The sequence below is a fragment of the Lactuca sativa genome, chromosome 3 (genome assembly GCF_002870075.4).
Source record: "Lactuca sativa cultivar Salinas chromosome 3, Lsat_Salinas_v11, whole genome shotgun sequence".
NCBI classification, from domain to species: domain Eukaryota; kingdom Viridiplantae; phylum Streptophyta; class Magnoliopsida; order Asterales; family Asteraceae; genus Lactuca; species Lactuca sativa.
In genome coordinates this window covers 143,508,973-143,526,843 of record NC_056625.2, presented here as the reverse complement: position 1 = coordinate 143,526,843, position 17,871 = coordinate 143,508,973, and positions in this window count along the sequence as shown.

Sequence of the window (17,871 nt, the reverse complement as noted above, 5' to 3'; positions counted from 1 at the left end):
AAGGGAAAGAGCTCGGGATGATCGTATCGTCCACACCATATTGTTCTGCGTTTTATTTGACTATGATGTATTTGGACGATTATTTCCATACTATGATTTCGTTATGGTTTTATGAAAATGATTTGGATGATGGTTTTATTATTTTAAAAACAAAATTTTTGGTCTTAATCTGTGGGACGTTACAAGTTGGTATTAGAGCCTTGGTTTGAGGGATTCAGGCATGCTCTTGGGTGTGTTTGAACTCAAACTGAGGGTTAGGTAGATTTTTGTAAAATAAAAGTTTTAATAAAAGATTTTCTAGTAAAAGAAAGGGGGCGTGGTGCGTGCAATTATCCGAGCTCAAGTAAGTGATTCCCAAAATACCCATACATGTTGCTATGCTATATGTTGTGAGATTTGCATGCTAGATTAGTGATAAGGATCTGCTCATGATTTCATGTTTGGAGAAATGAATTTGTATGCCTGTTGTTTGAGCTTTAGAATTGCATGCTAGTATTGATTTCAGATGATGGGATATAATGGTTGGATTAGTTGGTACGCTGGTTAGACTTTTTGATGCCCGGATTCTACTTGGTTGGTGCTTTGTGGAACTCTTAGTGATGCGAGTTAACTGTTAAGTGAATATGTTAAGTCAGATGTTACAATGGTTAACTAGTATTAGAGTGAGGGATTTGACTGTATTGCATAGCTCTCGTATGAGTCTAACCATTGTAGGGTTGTGTCTTTTACTTGAAGGATTATCTAAACTCTGTGGCATGCGATTTTATTCATGAGGTAGTTAGCTAAAATTGGTGGGAGTTCGTCAGTAACTGATGGTAGGATGGGGATGAGGAATCCTAGGAGAACCTATGAAGAATTCTAATGCAACGAAGACGTTGGTGGTCAGGGAGCTTGAGAAGCCCTTTGATCGGTCTATGGCTTAGAGTGTTACTGCATGAATGTTGCCTGCTTTGTGCTTTATGGGACTTTTGGTAGTGTGAGTTTCCTATTAAGTGAATATTTTAAGTCACATGCTTCATAGGTTAATTAATCTTAGAGCGACGGGTTTGACCCAACTATGCAACTCTCGTCTGAATCTAATCGTTGTAGGGGTGGGACTTTTATTTGAAGGATTATCTAAGCTCTATTGTATGGAATTGTATTCATGAGGTGGATAATAGATATTATTTGGAGTTCTTCAACAAATTATGGCAGGGTGAGGTCGGGAACCTAAGAGAGCCTAGGATGTGCTAAACTGAGTTGGTTGCGTTGTTTAGCAGATATTTGGAGTATCAGTTGAGAAGGTGACATGGAGGGTTCAAGATAATTCTTGAGGAAAGTATGGATACGTGTGGAAGGTAGTATTGGGCCCGTACTACTGAAAGCACAAGATCCAAACTTGACTGGAGAAGAATCACGAGAAATCTAAGAAGCCGGTAGAGGGGTGATGTGCACAAATTTTAGGAAGTGAGTAAAGTGTGATGGATTGATAATAACATTTTGGTTATGTGATGAGATTTTGGTCTTATTGTATGGGATGCCAATGTCTAGACCGGAGGCAGAGTCTTCTGTGATGGGTACGAATGATGCAACATTTCGTAACTAGATTTCCATGGAGGTTTCACATTTTTTACTGGAGGAGTTGCCCAGTATCATTGGTTGGATCACTGACAGGCTGGTTCTCAAATTCAAGGAGCAAACCACAATCTTACGCGCTACAAGAGAATTTGTTGAGGCTACTAGAGAAGGCCATCTTGATGTGGAGGCATGGCTAGGAAAGAGAATGCAGACACACGATTCAGAAATATTGGAGGAAGGTGAAGGGTTCGATGTAGCCGATCAGGGTACTAGAAGTTAGATGAATTATGAGATGTGTAGCAAGTGTGGGGTAACTCACGGGTTTGCTTGTCATAAATTCAGGTGTTTAAAATGAGGAGAAATAGGGCATGTGTACTAGGATTTCAAGAAGGATCAAATATTTTTTCATTGCCGCCAACTAGGTCATTTCAAGTCCAACTATCATGCATGGGTAGAGGAGGGGGTGAAGGCCCAACACCCATCATCCCACAAGAGGTCAAGATCGAACCACAAGAAATCACTGGTATGTATGTTGACCCCTGTTGGGTTTTGAGTTTATAGTATTGCGTCATTGGGCTTTTGTTTATTGTCCGTTGTTTCACGGTTCGGGCCTGTCCAACCATGTTTCATTTATTAGGGCTTGCTTATATTATGCATGCATGCACTGTGTATGTAGAAGCAGTAGTCGATTTAATCTTTTGTAACCCTAACACACCTCTATAGTAGCAATTCTTAATAGAGTTCTTCTGAGGTTGTGGATCATTAATCATTCGACACCAGTTCTGATTCTTCTTGTGTTCTTAATTGCTTTGTGTTATTCTGTTACTTGTTAAGAATCTCATCGATCTTAAAGAGTTTTAAACTCATCAATTGGTATCAAAGCAGGAGGATGTGTAATTCATACGAATCTCTTATGTTTGAAGAAAATCTTTAGGGTTTCTGCATTTATCGAATTTGTTGAGCCGTCATCCCTTCATTGATGTTGCTATTAGATCTCGATTTTTCCCTAATATCGTTTTACAAGTCTGATTCTTGATAGGTAAACAAATCAAGTCATCATGTCACACGAAGATTTTGAAACCAATCCCATAAACATCTCCAATAGCATTGGTTCAACTACGAGGATTCCGATCTTGTATACACAAGAGTACGAAGTCTGAGCTCTTCACTTTGAAGATTATGTTCTTGGCTCTGAGGACAACGATTATTTGATCTGGGAGGCTATTATAGTGGGTCCTTTCACCCACTCCGGAACCAGCAGAACCATCAAGACACAGAAAGAGTACAATCAGCTTATGACCGATGTAAAAGATGTTCCTCAAGATGAGAAAGACAAACTGATAATTAATGTGAAAGCAATGAGGATGATCAGATTCGCTTTACAATCTGACACTTTTCGTCTGGTGAGCTCATGCACTACTGCAAAGGAAATATGGGATAGGCTTAAGGAGTTATATTCCACTGATGCGGATCTCGAGCATTCAATTCAAACTCTTATACTTTCCGAGTTTGGTGACTTCAAGCAAAAGCCAGATGAAAGTCATATTCAAACATCCGATCGCTATAACCATCTTCTCAGTAAGATGATTAAGCATGAAATAGGCAGATAGTTAATTGAGAAGAAGGTTACTTTTATGAATGGTCTAAGGCCAGAATCGATGGATGTGGTTTCAATTGTTAAAGATTATGATTAGTTTAAGTCCTACTTGTTAGCGAAGCTTGTGGGCATTCTCAAGTCACATGAAAGTGTTGTGACAAAGTAAAAGAAGGTAGTCTCTGGAATGGGATCCTTGGCTATTATCTCAAAGGGTAAGAACTTAGTTGAAGAAGAAGAAGAGTCAAATCTTTTTGAGTGTGATTTGACACAAGAAGAATATGCATTGATGGTATCAAATCCCAAGCGGTTTGCTAGAAAGAATTTCCCCGCCAAGAACCGGAACTGGCAGCGAAGCTACAGTTCGGAGAAAGCGAAAGACGAAGTTAAAAGCACTCCTCAGAAAGAATAAGAGAAGAAGGAGAGCAAACTTGTGGGTGACTCAGGCTATGACTGTAATTACTATCATGGAAAAAACTATCTAGCGAAGGAATGCATGCTAAGGAGAATGAACGAAAAGAAAGAGTGTAAAGATGACGAAGCTTACTACATGCATAAGCCTGAAGAGACAAAGAAGAAAAAGATTAACGATAAATCCATGCATGTGTTAATTTTGTAGGAAAATGCTGTAGAAAACAAGTTCGGTGGAGTGGAGGTATGGTCTACTGACTCGGAAGATGAGGAAGTTTGCAAGCCCACTCATGGCAGGTCATTTGTTACGAAGGAAGAAAGATCTGAGTTTGCTGGTAGGTGTTTGATGGTGACAACTGGAGTGTCACAAATGAGAGGTGTGACATCCCCAAAATCTCGACCAGAAAAGACCGATTTTCATTTATGCTTTTAAATATTTTCAGAGTAAATCCTTTTGATTTGAAAGAGTTGCGGAATTTGTTCCCAAAAACAAAACATGATAAAACATTGTTTACGAAGCATTTCATAAAAGAAATGTATTTTCATTATAATCAAAACTCGGGGTGTCATGTTCCGATACAGACCAATAAGCATAAACGAATACATTACAAGTCATATAACAAATATAAACATATGCAGACTTGTAAACAAAACAACTTGATGGTTCATCCATCTCATGCCCTTCCGCCACTACCTGTAATACAATTTAAAACTGAGTGGGTCAGGCTTGGGAGCCTGGTGAGCATATAGGGTTTTCAACCCACAATAAATATCATATTTAATTTTCACCAACCAACAATAACCCAATTACCCATTCCCGTTATTCTCACTTTAATGTCCCTAAAACAACTAACATAAGGGACCTAGTCTAAGAATATTTCATCGGGGCGACAACACATGCTTCGGGGGTACCTCAGCAATATAAGTCAAATAAGGCAACCATGAGGGGGATGGAGTACAGCGAATGAACACCCAAGTTCATTAACACCTACAGGTGGCGAACCTGCTAATGTTTCCACAAGACTGTCTAGAATAGCCAGTGGTCGTCATCTAAACTCCGCTAGATGACTCAATCAAACAACAACGAGGCCTCTCATCTGTTTATTACACACCAACTGTCTACCCATGTTCTACCCAACATATTAGTAGATAAAAATATACATTTGTATACATAGTTTAAAGAAAACCTGTATAGCATGCTTTAATCAACACATATATCACATAACAGATGAGGCACACACACACATAACACGTATCTCATAAAGAAATAATCAGATCTATAAGATAGAAGAGAGTGAATACTCATTCACACATAACACAACCAAATATATACACATAACACATATTTTTATATAAAATACTTCGTATTATTGTATTAGAAGAAAATAACTACACACTCACTTGATCAGAAGATGATCGGACAGCACTACGGCTTATAAAAGTAGTATTCCTCAGCAGATCTGGAAGATCTCCTCGAAAATCGAACTTCTCGCGGGCAGAGCTTCGACTCGGGAACCGCACTTTTCGGGATCTTCGGGATCTCGGGACTTGCCTCGGGGATAAAGTATGATATCGGGACTTCCGGATAGCTTCGGGGGTTTTTGCGCAGAGCTTCGACACGAAAACGAGAGGGAATTGGCAAAAATACCCGGAACCCTCGCATCCTATTTATAGGAGGCTGGAGCCTCGGAGTACGCGGGGCGTAATGCGTTACGCGGGGCGTACTGCCCAAAACGTCATTGCTTACGTATCCGAAGTGCTCGAGTGCGAGTGTCGACATCCCTCGGAGTACGCGGGGCGTACTCGAGTACGCGGGGCGTACCTCGGATCAGATCGGTGACTCCTTCGGATAATGCTTCCGAATTTTGAATTAAAAATAAATACAAAATGATTAACAAAACTTTGGAAATTCATAACTTCTTCATACGAACTCCGTTTTTGACGTTCTTTATATCCACGTGAAGGTGAGACCACGCTCTACGACTTTCGTTTAGACTCCGTCGGCTAATTTTGACTTTATTTTTATTAATTATTTTTAATAGGCCGGGACAGAAACTTTCGTTATAAATTCATAACTTCTTCGTTTGACGTCCGTTCTCGCCTAACTTTTTAGCGTTTCAATACCAACAATGAGATCTTCGATTCTCATTTAGATTGCTTCGGCTAACAACCGCTCGATCTCAAATCGAGTAAAACAGGCTGTATACCGCTAAGCCGGAACTTCGATAAATCATAACTTCCTCATACGAAGTCAGATTTGGGCGTTCTATATATATTCGGAAACCTCGTTTCAATTACTACAACATTAACCAAAGATATTAAGTTTATTTTACACTTAAATTTTGACGCTTATTTTTATTCTTAATTAATCAAACCACATAATTAAGCAATTAAGCACAAAACACATAATACTCAAATAATACACTTTTATTATTTCAAAACGGGTTACAAAGGTCAACCTAGACTATTACATTGCTACAAATGGCAAGCCCGAAACACAGGCGTTACAAGAGGCAATGCTGCTGATGGTGGATGCGATGAAGCGAAGGAAAGGGAAGATAAATGCTTTACTGCAAAACCAGTTGGAGAACAGATCAACGAATTTGATAAGTTGATCAAGATAGTAAATTCCATCCTTGAATCTCTCAAAATACTTGTTTCTAACTATGAAAAAGACTTAAATGATTTAAAATTCACCTTTTCTAATTTAAGTGGTAGCCTAAAGCAAACACGCCTCATGAATTCTAACCTAACTGATCAAATCATTAGGGTGTCTTCCAAGAGTGAGGAGCGAAGGATATGGATAGAGAAGAAGGAATTAGAGCTGTTTAGGGCTAGATGAATTGATTTATTTGCAATGTGACAATTTAAAGTTTTTGAAACAAAGGAATATTTTTTGCTTAATTGCTAAATGTCTTTATTCCAACATTACTCAGTTGCATTTAGATTGTGAAATAGGAAAAAAAATTCACAAAATGATTTTGCCTTTCCGTGAATTAAAGGAAGACGAAATAGATGTTGATTGCTATAATTGTGAATCTATTGTCTCATCTGAAGAAACATCCAAAGCCTACAGAATAGGACTAGACAAAATTGAGTCATTTATTAAGTCCAAGGACCACAAGGACATGCTCAAAAAATTACTGGATGAAAAAGATAAGTTGAAAGTAAAGATCGAAGGGGTGCAAAAATTTGACTCATCGAGTTCTAAGTTGAGTTCAGATAACAAAATTAATGTTGAAAGTACATCTGAATTTGTTGAGGACAGTGACATGAGTGAAATAACTGTAGAGGATGAGGTTGACTGTTCTGAATTTGTTAAAACTAAACCTGAACCAAAAGTCCTTATATCCGAAAATTCTGTTGAGTTCGCTCACTTGTCTAAAGAAAAGGTCAAAGTCTTGAAGGAAAAGGCTATTGTATACCAAAAGGTACAAACAGTACCAAATCAGGTGTATACTACTGCTGGAGTAACTAAGAAACATACTGCTGAATTAACAACTCTAGCAGATGAAGATAATGTTGATGGGTGTGACAATCATTTTTGGTCAGCCCCATTCGACAATGCCGATGAAACGAAGGGCTTGTCCGAACGAACGTCATGGAGAGTCAAAAACAGATACGTTACTGAACCACTAAATAAACTTTCAAGGTTTGATAAAGCCAGCACAAGTGGCACCAAGGACGTTCAACATGAATCTTCAAACGGTTCAAGAAAACCGAATTCCATGAGAACCGAACCTCATAACAAGAAGACGAAACCGAATGTGAATATTCACAAATCTTCCAAGCAACTGGATGTGCAGAAACGTCAATGAAACAATAGATACCCGAAAAATCTCAATGAAAGGAAGCAGTTCTGGAAATCCCAGAACTCCAACTATGTACGAAACAAAAAGGCTTCCAACCAAAAGACGAAGGCACATTCTTAGGCAAAACTCGAACAATGTTCACATTGTCATTCCTGTGCTTCACAGAAACAAAAGGGTAGTTTCGCTCTCAGGCAAACTATTCCTAAAATATTTTCTGAGAATCCGAATAATCCTAAATCCCAACCAAAAAAACTCCTATCAAGGATGGTAAAGGGAAGGGAAAGCTCATCTCAGACTCTGAAGTTCGGACAGAGAAGACGACCACTAACACTAGGAAGGATAAGAAAGAGTTTGTTAAGAATCAAAATAAAGAAAAACAGACTGATTCAAACATATCGAATAACAAAATCAAAGTCTTCGACATCACAATGAAAGACCAAAACACTTTGATAAAACGAACGTTCAGCTTGATTTTTCTATCGCTTTTCCATGCTTTGAAAAAGGCTCACCAGGACCCAAACAACTTTGGGTTCTTAAATTTGCTTATTTTTTGTAGGTTATTCGTGACGAGCAGTTTGACGACGAAAGATATATTGATAGTGGCTAGTCGCGTCACATGAGAGGGAGAAAGGAAGAACTCAGGGAGTTTCAAACTCTCAAAGGTGGTGGATGTGTCAAGTATGGAAAAAACTCTTATGGCACAATAAAAGGCTATGGCATTATCACAAATGGGAATTTCTTGATCCGTAAAGTTGCCTATGTGGAAGGATTGCAACACAATCTGATTAGTGTTTCGCAATTGGTTGTGGGTACTAGCTTGAAGGTTTCGTTCGATGATGAGGGATCATAGATCATAGAGAAGAAAACGAAAACGGTTCTACTAAAGTCACAATGAAAAGGAGAGATGTATCTATTAAACCTAAATCCAATACGAGGAAAACTTGTTGTCTGCTTGTTAACAAAAGCTCACTCTGATGACAGCTGGTTATGGCACAGAAGACTCTCGCACCTTAACTTTAAAGATATCAACAAGCTCGTTCTTGGTGATTATGTGTGAGGTCTTCCCCTCTTGAAATTTGATAAGAATCATCTATGCGCTGCATGTGAAATGAGGAAGCAAAGCAGGAAGAGTCATCCAACTCTTGTGAACACAAAAATTATTGAACCTCTTGAATTGCTACACATCGATCTTTGTGGGCCTTCGACTATGAAAGTGTCGGTGGTATTAACTACATCCTTGTTATTGTCGATGATTTTTGACGATTCACTTGGGTATATTTTCTTAAAAATAAATCACAGGCGACTCCTAAAATCAAGATCTTTATCAAACAAGTAGAGCTTCAACTAAGAAAGGTGGTCAGAAATATAAGAAGCGACAACGGGTTGGAATTCAAGAACCGAAGTTTCAAAGAATTTCTAGCCAAAAAGGGAGCCACACACAACTTCTCTGCTCCTTATACTCCACAACATAATGGGGTAGTGGAAAGTTGATATCGTTCGCTATGTGAGGCTGCTCGGGCCATGCTTAGCTTCGCTTCTCTTCCTCTATATTTCTGGGCCAATGCTATTGCTGCTGCCTGCTATACTCAGAACCGATCCTTTCTTAATAAGCGATCTTCTATTACTCCATACGAAAGTCTTAATAATCGTAAACCTAATGTCAAATTTTTCCATGTCTTTGGTTGCAGATGCTTCATTTTCAATTCCAAAGAGAACCGAAACAAGTTTGATATGAAAGTTGACGAAGGGATTTTCTTGGGATACTCTCTAACCTCCAAGGAATATAGGGTTCTCAACAAAAGATTGAAGAAGATAGAACAAACTTATTTTGTCACGTTTGATGACAATTACTTGAAGAAAATTCAATCAAGCGAAGATCCAATGGAGGAAATCTTTCCTAAGACAGGTCAAGTCACCATACTAGTATCCAATCTTTTTGAAGAGTACATGATGCTCTTTGATGAACCTGAAAAGCCATCGAATCCGAAGCAAAGGCAGACGATAATAAAATTGATAATCTAAAGAAGATAATCGATGATGCTGCAAATGAAATGGAAAGCAAACCTTCAAGTTCAAGCGAACCTCTAAAAGAAAATACTCCATTACAGGGGGAGGGTTCATCTTCAATAGATGAATCCACTTTGCATTTCCAGGGGGAGAACCCATCTCCAACTATGACCAACCACAGTCCATTCGAGGGAGAACCCTCTGACCCTATAACTGAGACCAGGTCATCATTCGAGGGGGAGAATCATAGTACGAATACAAATACGAATGCCAATAACGATCAATCAGAGTTTAAAGAAGAAGTTAATGCCGAATTGGATCCTACCTACGATCCAAATTACCCTCCACTTACTAAATGGAAAAGAGATAATCCGAAATCACAAGTGATTGGTGAATCATCTTAGGGAGTCCTTACATGCTCTCAAGTTAAAGCGAAGCGAACTGCTTTATTCTCTCAAGTGGAATATTGCATGTTTAATTCGTTCGTCTCCAAGATAGAATCGAAAACAGTTAACACTGCACTCGATCACTCTGATTGGGTTCAGGCCGTGCAAGACGAACTCAATGAGTTCGAACGAAACAAGGTTTGGAGATTGATTCCCACACCACCTGATGCATATATGGTAGGTTTAAAATGGGTGTTTCGTAACAAGATGGATAAAGATGGCAACGTCATAAGAAATAAAGCGAGACTTGTGGTGATAGGATATTGTGAGGATGAAGGGATCGATTATGAAGAAACCTTCGCTCTAGTAGCAAGGTTAGAATCTATATGGATGTTTCTGGCTTACGCTGCACATATTAAGGTCTTTCAAATGGATGTCAAGTGTGCTTTCCTAAATGGGGAGCTGAAAGAAAGTGTATATGTTGAGCAACCATCGGGCTTCGTAAATGAGAAATATCCTGATCATTGCTACATTATGGACAAGGCGGTTAATGGTCTAAAGCAAGCTCCTGGAGCTTGGTATGAAACCTTAACTCACTTTCTCAAAATGTATAAATTCAAACTAGGTTCGGTTGACCCAACCTTATTTCGCAAGAAAGAAGGTGAACACCTTATGATAGTCCAAATTTATGTCGATGACATCATCTTTGGTTCCACGAATCCCAGCTTAACATCTGATTTCTAAAAATTGATGGAGACTAAATTTGAGATGAGCTTAATGGGTCCAATTAACTTTTTCCTTGGCCTAAACATAAGACAGGGACCAGAAGGTATCTTTATTAATCAGGAAGCGTACACAAAGACTTTCCTAGCAAAATTTAGCATGACAGGAGAATCAAAAGTGATGGTTCCTATGGCATTTGGAATGAAGCTAACTCCATCTCTGGAAAAACCGGCTGTTGATATGACTCTCTATCGACAAATGATAGGGTCACTAATGTATCTTACAGCTAGTAGACTAGATATCATGTTTTTCGTTTGCTATTGTGCCATGTTCCAAGCCAATCAACGCGAACCTCACATGGTGGCTGTTAAGAACATCCTCAGATACTTGAAGCGAACCTCGTCTGTCGGAATATGGTATCCAGCGAAATCAGGCTTCTTCGTTCAAGCGTTTTCTGATGCCGATCTTGGAGAATGTTGTCTAGAATGAAAGAGCATAATTGGAGGTTGTCAATTTCTTGATGGTAAACTCTTCAACTGGCAGTCCAAGAAACAAACTTGTGTATCCCTATCCACTGTCGAAGCTGAATATATAGCCGCAACATCTTGCACTTCACAAGTCGTCTGGATACAAAGCCAACTAAGAGATTATAGCTTAAATATGAAGAAGATTCCTCTTTATTGTGACTTAGAAAGCGCGATCCGTATATGTCACAACCCAGTGCATCATTCCAAGACAAAACACATTGCACTGTGGTTTCATTTTATCGACGACCACATAGAAGATGGTAATGTTGAAGTTCACTTCGTTCGATCCACTGATCAATTGGCTGACATTTTCACGAAAGCCTTGCCTGAAGCAACCTTTAATAGAATACTCCAAGGCTTGGGAATGATGCAAGCTGAATCTATACCAAAACCATCTTCGCTTCCTTAAGAACACCCTTCGCTTTCGCCTCTTACATTTTCAACAAGGGAAATACGGCAAACGTTTGGTCTATTTCGTTTCTGATTTTTTCGGGCACTGAACTATACCGAACGCTCGGTATATTTTGCTTCATTCATCAAAGGCGAATTCTCGATTGAAACTTGATGTATACTTTTGATGGGTTTTGGCCATAAGAACATCCTATGTGCTCATACAAACCCTAATCCTCGGATCTAGGTTTCTCTATTGTATATGCAAGTTATCCAAGACTATAAACCCTAGATCTAGCATATGATAATCAATATAACATATAAATTAGGGTTTAGATCATACCTTGATTGTTATGTAGCAATAACAATCTCAAATCTTCCTTGTAATGAGTTTAGAAAGCTTAGAGTCACAAATGTCACTCCTCAAATGGTTCACAAACACCAAGAGCAAGAGGATGAAGAATAGAAGAGAAGGAGGCTGCCCAAAATGTGTGGAAACTCTAGAAGGAATCTTGTCCACGTTTTTGGGGCATAAGGGTTCTTTAAATAGTGAGGCTATTAGGGTTATCTAACAAGGAAACCCTAATTTGGATGCTTAAGCCCTAAGCAACCCATGGACTCCTTTCCTTAAAGGCGTTGGAATGATTTCTAATGGGTTTCCCATAGAATTCGTCCACCCCTTTAGTATGGAGTCCATTAGCTTAATATTCAACTATCATACAATTGACAGTTCTAGTCCCTTAGTTTAATTAATATCTTTTAGTCACAAACTTAATTCTCATTAATTCTTGACTAATATTAATTAAACAATATAATTTCTCCTTTAATATATTATTCTCATAATATATTAATAAATCATATTTAATCATTTCTCTCCATAATTCATCCTATCAAGTTGCTTTGGTGAAGGCAACCCAAAAGGACCATGCACCATCGGGTCAAGTACATACCAAAATAGATATGGACTTAGACACTAATCTAACAGTCTCCCACTTGGATAAGTCTAATAACTATTATGCGTATGACTGCAGATCCTAATCTGCAATCGTAGCTTCCCAAAGCCGCTGTCAACTCTTATCCTATTAGATACGCGTGTCCTTTAGATAAGGGATCATATATTCCTCCATTCTAGATATCGTATAAGTCATGATTTCTAATCATTCTTTCTATACTATTTCTCGACTTCCGATTTATGACGACTGACTAATTGAACAAATCAAATTAGCCCTAGCCCGACCGAGCATTTACGTTTGTCATCACTAAATCATCGAGGTGCCCAAAGATATCACTTTTATCCTGCTTTGGATAAAAGGAACGGATAAACTTTGATTTAATGCTCGCTTCCACTCACTCACCGAATCACACACAACAATATGTTTTATGACACCAAGTTACTGGTGCGTTTACATATTATTAATGTGCAACCGATTCGCAAGATACAACTCACACATCTCGGTTTCAAGAATATAAGATGTTATCGTCTCACCAATCACTCGTGATACAATTCATGGAGTGATCCAAGTGAGCGTGGGTTTAATCCAATGCTCAGATCATATTCATAAGCACTCATGAACGTTGCAGCAAACATTTGCTTATGTCTAATACTCTTTAGACATTCCACACACCAATTCATGACAGTCTTCATTCATACATACTTCCAACATATGAACGACTGTGGCCCGTTCGAATAATTTGACTGTTCTCAACCAATTAAATTATTTAGGAAGTCAAAACATGCAAAGTGAAACACAAGAATAATACTAATCCCATATGGCCTCAAACCTTTGAGCATAAATAAAACACCTTTTATTTATCACCATATCGATAACTCATTATTTGTTGTTTCGGATAATCAACTTCTTACTCGAATTATTACTACACTTGTCCCAAGCTCCTAGCATGCACACAATGTTTACCTATGGTTCTTACTTTGTGAAATAGATCAAATTGAACACATTTCCAATCATACTCATTTCACAACTCCGAATCCTTTTCACTAGTGAAAGAATATCAAATTCTTGCTACTTATGGAATATGTTAGATTCTAACATTTTATGCAACGATCCTTTTGTAATGTCACTACACTAAAGTCATAATGACTATTGCCAATTACAAAGTCCTCTATCGGGTATTGTTACAAGACAATTCCTTAGATATGATGTCTCTTACTTAAAGTACATTCTTTTGAACATCCTTTTGCATAAAAGTTTATAATCTAGACATAGATTTTCAATGTTCCATTCCCAATATGGACACGTTTCCATATTTTCCATATGACAACTCATTCTTAATATAATCTTATCTATTCATAATAATGTCGATATGGTCCATCCAATACTATACTTCCAACTACTCACAAGCGACCAATCCTCGACGAACTTTGGATTGTCCTTTGATAGTTGTTTAATTATCTTAGTCAAAACCGATTCTTGTCCTTTTTCCCTCTAAATGCGCTAAACATTTGGAAAAAAATTTAGAATGGTCAAATATTATAGCATTTGCAATCGATCCTATACCCGAAGCATATGGGACACGATGCATAATGTCTTACATAAAGATTTGATACTTTATCAATCTTCTGCCATAATATTTTATGTGCTACGTTCTCACAATTCGAACTATGAATAGAAATGCCGTAATCATAATCGAAATTTGAGAACACACTATGTATCCTTGACTAAATTTATTAACATTCCACAACCTAAGCCTTTAGATTTGAAATGAAGCATAATATTCTCTCCCTTAATTATAGCAAAACAACTATTCAACCCTTACAACTTTGCAAGGTATGACTTTTGTTTTCTATAATTAATATTGCTAACTTGCACTACTTGCCTTGATAACCATACAATCATAACATTTATGCTCCCACTATCAAGATTATTATAATAAACATAACACTTATGTTCCCACTAGCTTCGACATGTATTCAGAAACCAGCTTAACTTCCAGAAAAACAATGCCTATTGAATTTCTTTAAGTTCATATTTCTAATACCCAATTCTTTGATAATCTTTTATCAAGGCTTTTTAAACTTATACACCTTTGCCATAGATAGCTCATATGTGTGTCTAAACAATTCAGACTAATTGCCAAATCTCACAATTCGAATCATGGAAAGGTATACCGTAACCATAATCGAATTCGAGAATACAATTTCATAATCACTATCTTCTTAAAATCTCTATGAGTGAAATCATTTCCTCATAGTCATTTTCATGAAGGAGGGAATCTTATGATGCTTAGATTTTAATGGTGTATGTGTTCCTATCCATGTGAATTTGTTAAAACCAAAGTTTATGACAAATTCAAACTCATATGGACCGAACTTTCTTAATCTTGATTTCTTTGCCTTATGGTAACACAGCTGCCCACCATGTCTTCCAAGTAGTTAAGAAGCTCACCTTTTCCTATCAATGTACTTTTCATTGATCAAGGTCCTTGCCTTTTATGTATTCAAATGAGAACTCATAGAACTCACATGCATAATTAACTTAATTGGAACGACACAGAAACAAAATAATGTCAACACGATAGGTTGTAAACCTCAACTCGTGTGCTAGTGATGATCGATAAGGTGTATTTTGATTTGTTCTTGAAACCTTTCAAGACCATTAAGACTCCCACTGACTCCTTGACATATAAGATTCTCTTGTCAATAAACATTTGTTGACAAACAAATATTCAAGAGTTAGTGTAGCTTTTATCAAGACAAAACACTTCATAAATTGGTCCTAGTTGGTCTTCATCTTATCCAAGACATCACAACTTTCCACATTTGATGAATGTTATAAACCTTCCTAATACTTGTCACTCAATGTCACAATCTTAACTCTAAGACTTGTTTTGGAACGAAGTATGATTGACTTCTTGATTTAACCATTTCTTCAACTCTTGATTGCTCTTCTCAAACATACAATTGTACTAAGACTCACATAGAGGATCAATTGAGATATGATTCTTAATCATTAAGACTTATCATAAAACATAATAAAAGGTACTCTCCCTTTTTCTTAGAATAGAGAAACTTTTATCTTTCTGCCTACTTGATTCTTCTTATTCGGTTTGCTATTGATCTAAACCCTTTAATCAATTCAAAATTACACTTAATCTTGTAAGTATAATCACATTTACTAAAACTTTAGTAAATCATGACGAATATCTTTGTTGCTCTTGTGGCGGACTTGATCAACACACAACTTTGTATACTCGATCCCCTAGTCCTTCACTTGACACTTTGTCAATGAATTAGTCTAATTTCCAAATATGAAATTTCTCATCCATCGTGCAACCAAGATGCATAATTCCAAGTTTCTGTCCAATTGAAACTTGGGCGATGAGAAACTTTCCCTATTCGGTAAATTTTCGACATTCCCACAAATAACATAATTAAGAATCAAATCCATTATTGCTAATAATAGAAACATTCAAACATCAATTTTTCATACATGCTATCGCAAGGATAAATAAATAATATAAAATCAAAATTTATTTTATTGCAGAAAAAATTTGTCCATACAATGCAACTCATTGAAAACTATGCTAATACATATTTCTTAGCAATCTAATTCTAACTCTAAGTATTAGCTCAAGAATCTAATCTTCAAGTAATGCGATCGAAATGCATTCCTTCACGGTTAGATTTTGCTCACTTCTTCCCTTAAGCTTCCTCTCTTTTCTTCGATCCTATAAAACATCAATTGTAATCTTATCACATTATGTATTAAGAATCTAGAATAGGAGCTTAAAAGAGTTAGTGAATGGATTTTACCTAAAGCAGAGCCATACCTTTTAACTCTCCCATCTCTTAGATCTCTTAGGTAAATAGGGCAGCTTCGTCTCCAATGCTCCTTCTCTTGGCAATAAAAGCAAATAGACTCTTTTGGAACAGCACATGAAACTATTTCAGATATTGCCTTTGTCTTATGATCAAACTCTTCGATCATGACATGTCTTTCATTGCCATTGCCTATATCCATAGAGGTCTGGAAAGCAGATTCACCAATCAACTTTGCTTTTCCATTGCGCCAAACCGTTGCTGATTCAGCAGCAATAAGCATATAAGTGAGATCTATAAGGGTCACGTCGTGGTTCATCAAATAATACTCTCTTACGAACTTACTATACGAGTTAGGAAGTGACTGAAGAACCCAGTCAACAGCCATCTCCTCACAGACAACGGATCCCAACATTCTTAACCTATCAATGTGTGACTGCATTCCTAGGACATGTACACACACCGACTTTCCTTCTTTATGTTTACTTGCCAAAAGGGCTTGAGTGAGCTTGAAATTTTCAAGACTTCGAACTTGTGGGTTAGGGAGAATAATTGGAGGAGGTGGGGGAAGAGAAGCATGATCTCTTGTTCCTCGATCGAATCGTGGAATATCATCTTCATGTGGAAAGCTTGTTCCACAGGATTTGGGAATACCATAGTTGTCATACTTTGACATCTACAAAACGGGAGAAAAACAAATTCAAGTTAGTTGATTAATTGAGTCCTTAATAAATCACCCAAATCAGATATTAAGGCTAGGACCCAACACAATATGCAACAACCTAGAAAAGGGATGCCGTAATCTAGTTGCAGAATATTTGAAGGTAAGTGAATGACGATTCACTTATTTTCCACCATGAAAAACGAAAAAAAAATTAAGTTTTAAATTTATGAAAACTCCTAGATCCTTTGAGATTCATTGAACATTTCAATGGCATGTTTAAATCTCGATATGCCCCTCTAGTTTGTGACTGGGATGCCGAGGATCACAAAGCGGGTGTGAATAACCATGCAAACTTACATGGTGCCCTCACATGTTACAATCACTTATTCGATGTGCCGGTAAACCACACACGCTCCACCGAACTATGACAAACATTGAGTCACCCTTTGCTATCTTTGCTTAGAACCATTTAGTGTGCTGGTAAACCACACACGCTCCACTAACGTCTTCGCATGGGTACAAAGTGTAATTTCATGGAATTATATCAATTCATCTTTGCCTAAGTAACTAAGATTGGGAATTTGTAAAAACATTTAGTTACTTTTTTACTTCATTATACTTATAATGGAAGGTTTCTGTCCTATCCTACCCGTTCGGCTAACGACCCTCCATTAGTTAAGAGTGCGGTGGGTAAGAGTGGATACCCATTCAATCGCCATTTTATAGGCAATTTCCTTAAACACCCCTTATAGACCAGCTTCGTGAATGAGGCCTACTAACGGTAAGACTGACTTTTACTCATACATATATATAATGTTAGACTTTTAATGTTATATATAGTAGTGTATTTTACACTTTTAAAATACTAGGTGGTCAAATTTAACAATTATACTTTTAATTTAATTAAATTTTAAACCAAAACTTTATGGATTTATTAAACCTCTTTTAATTATACACCTTAATTAATTAATAAAACCATAAGGGTGTGATTTGAACTTTTCAAAACAATACTAGGGTTTTAGA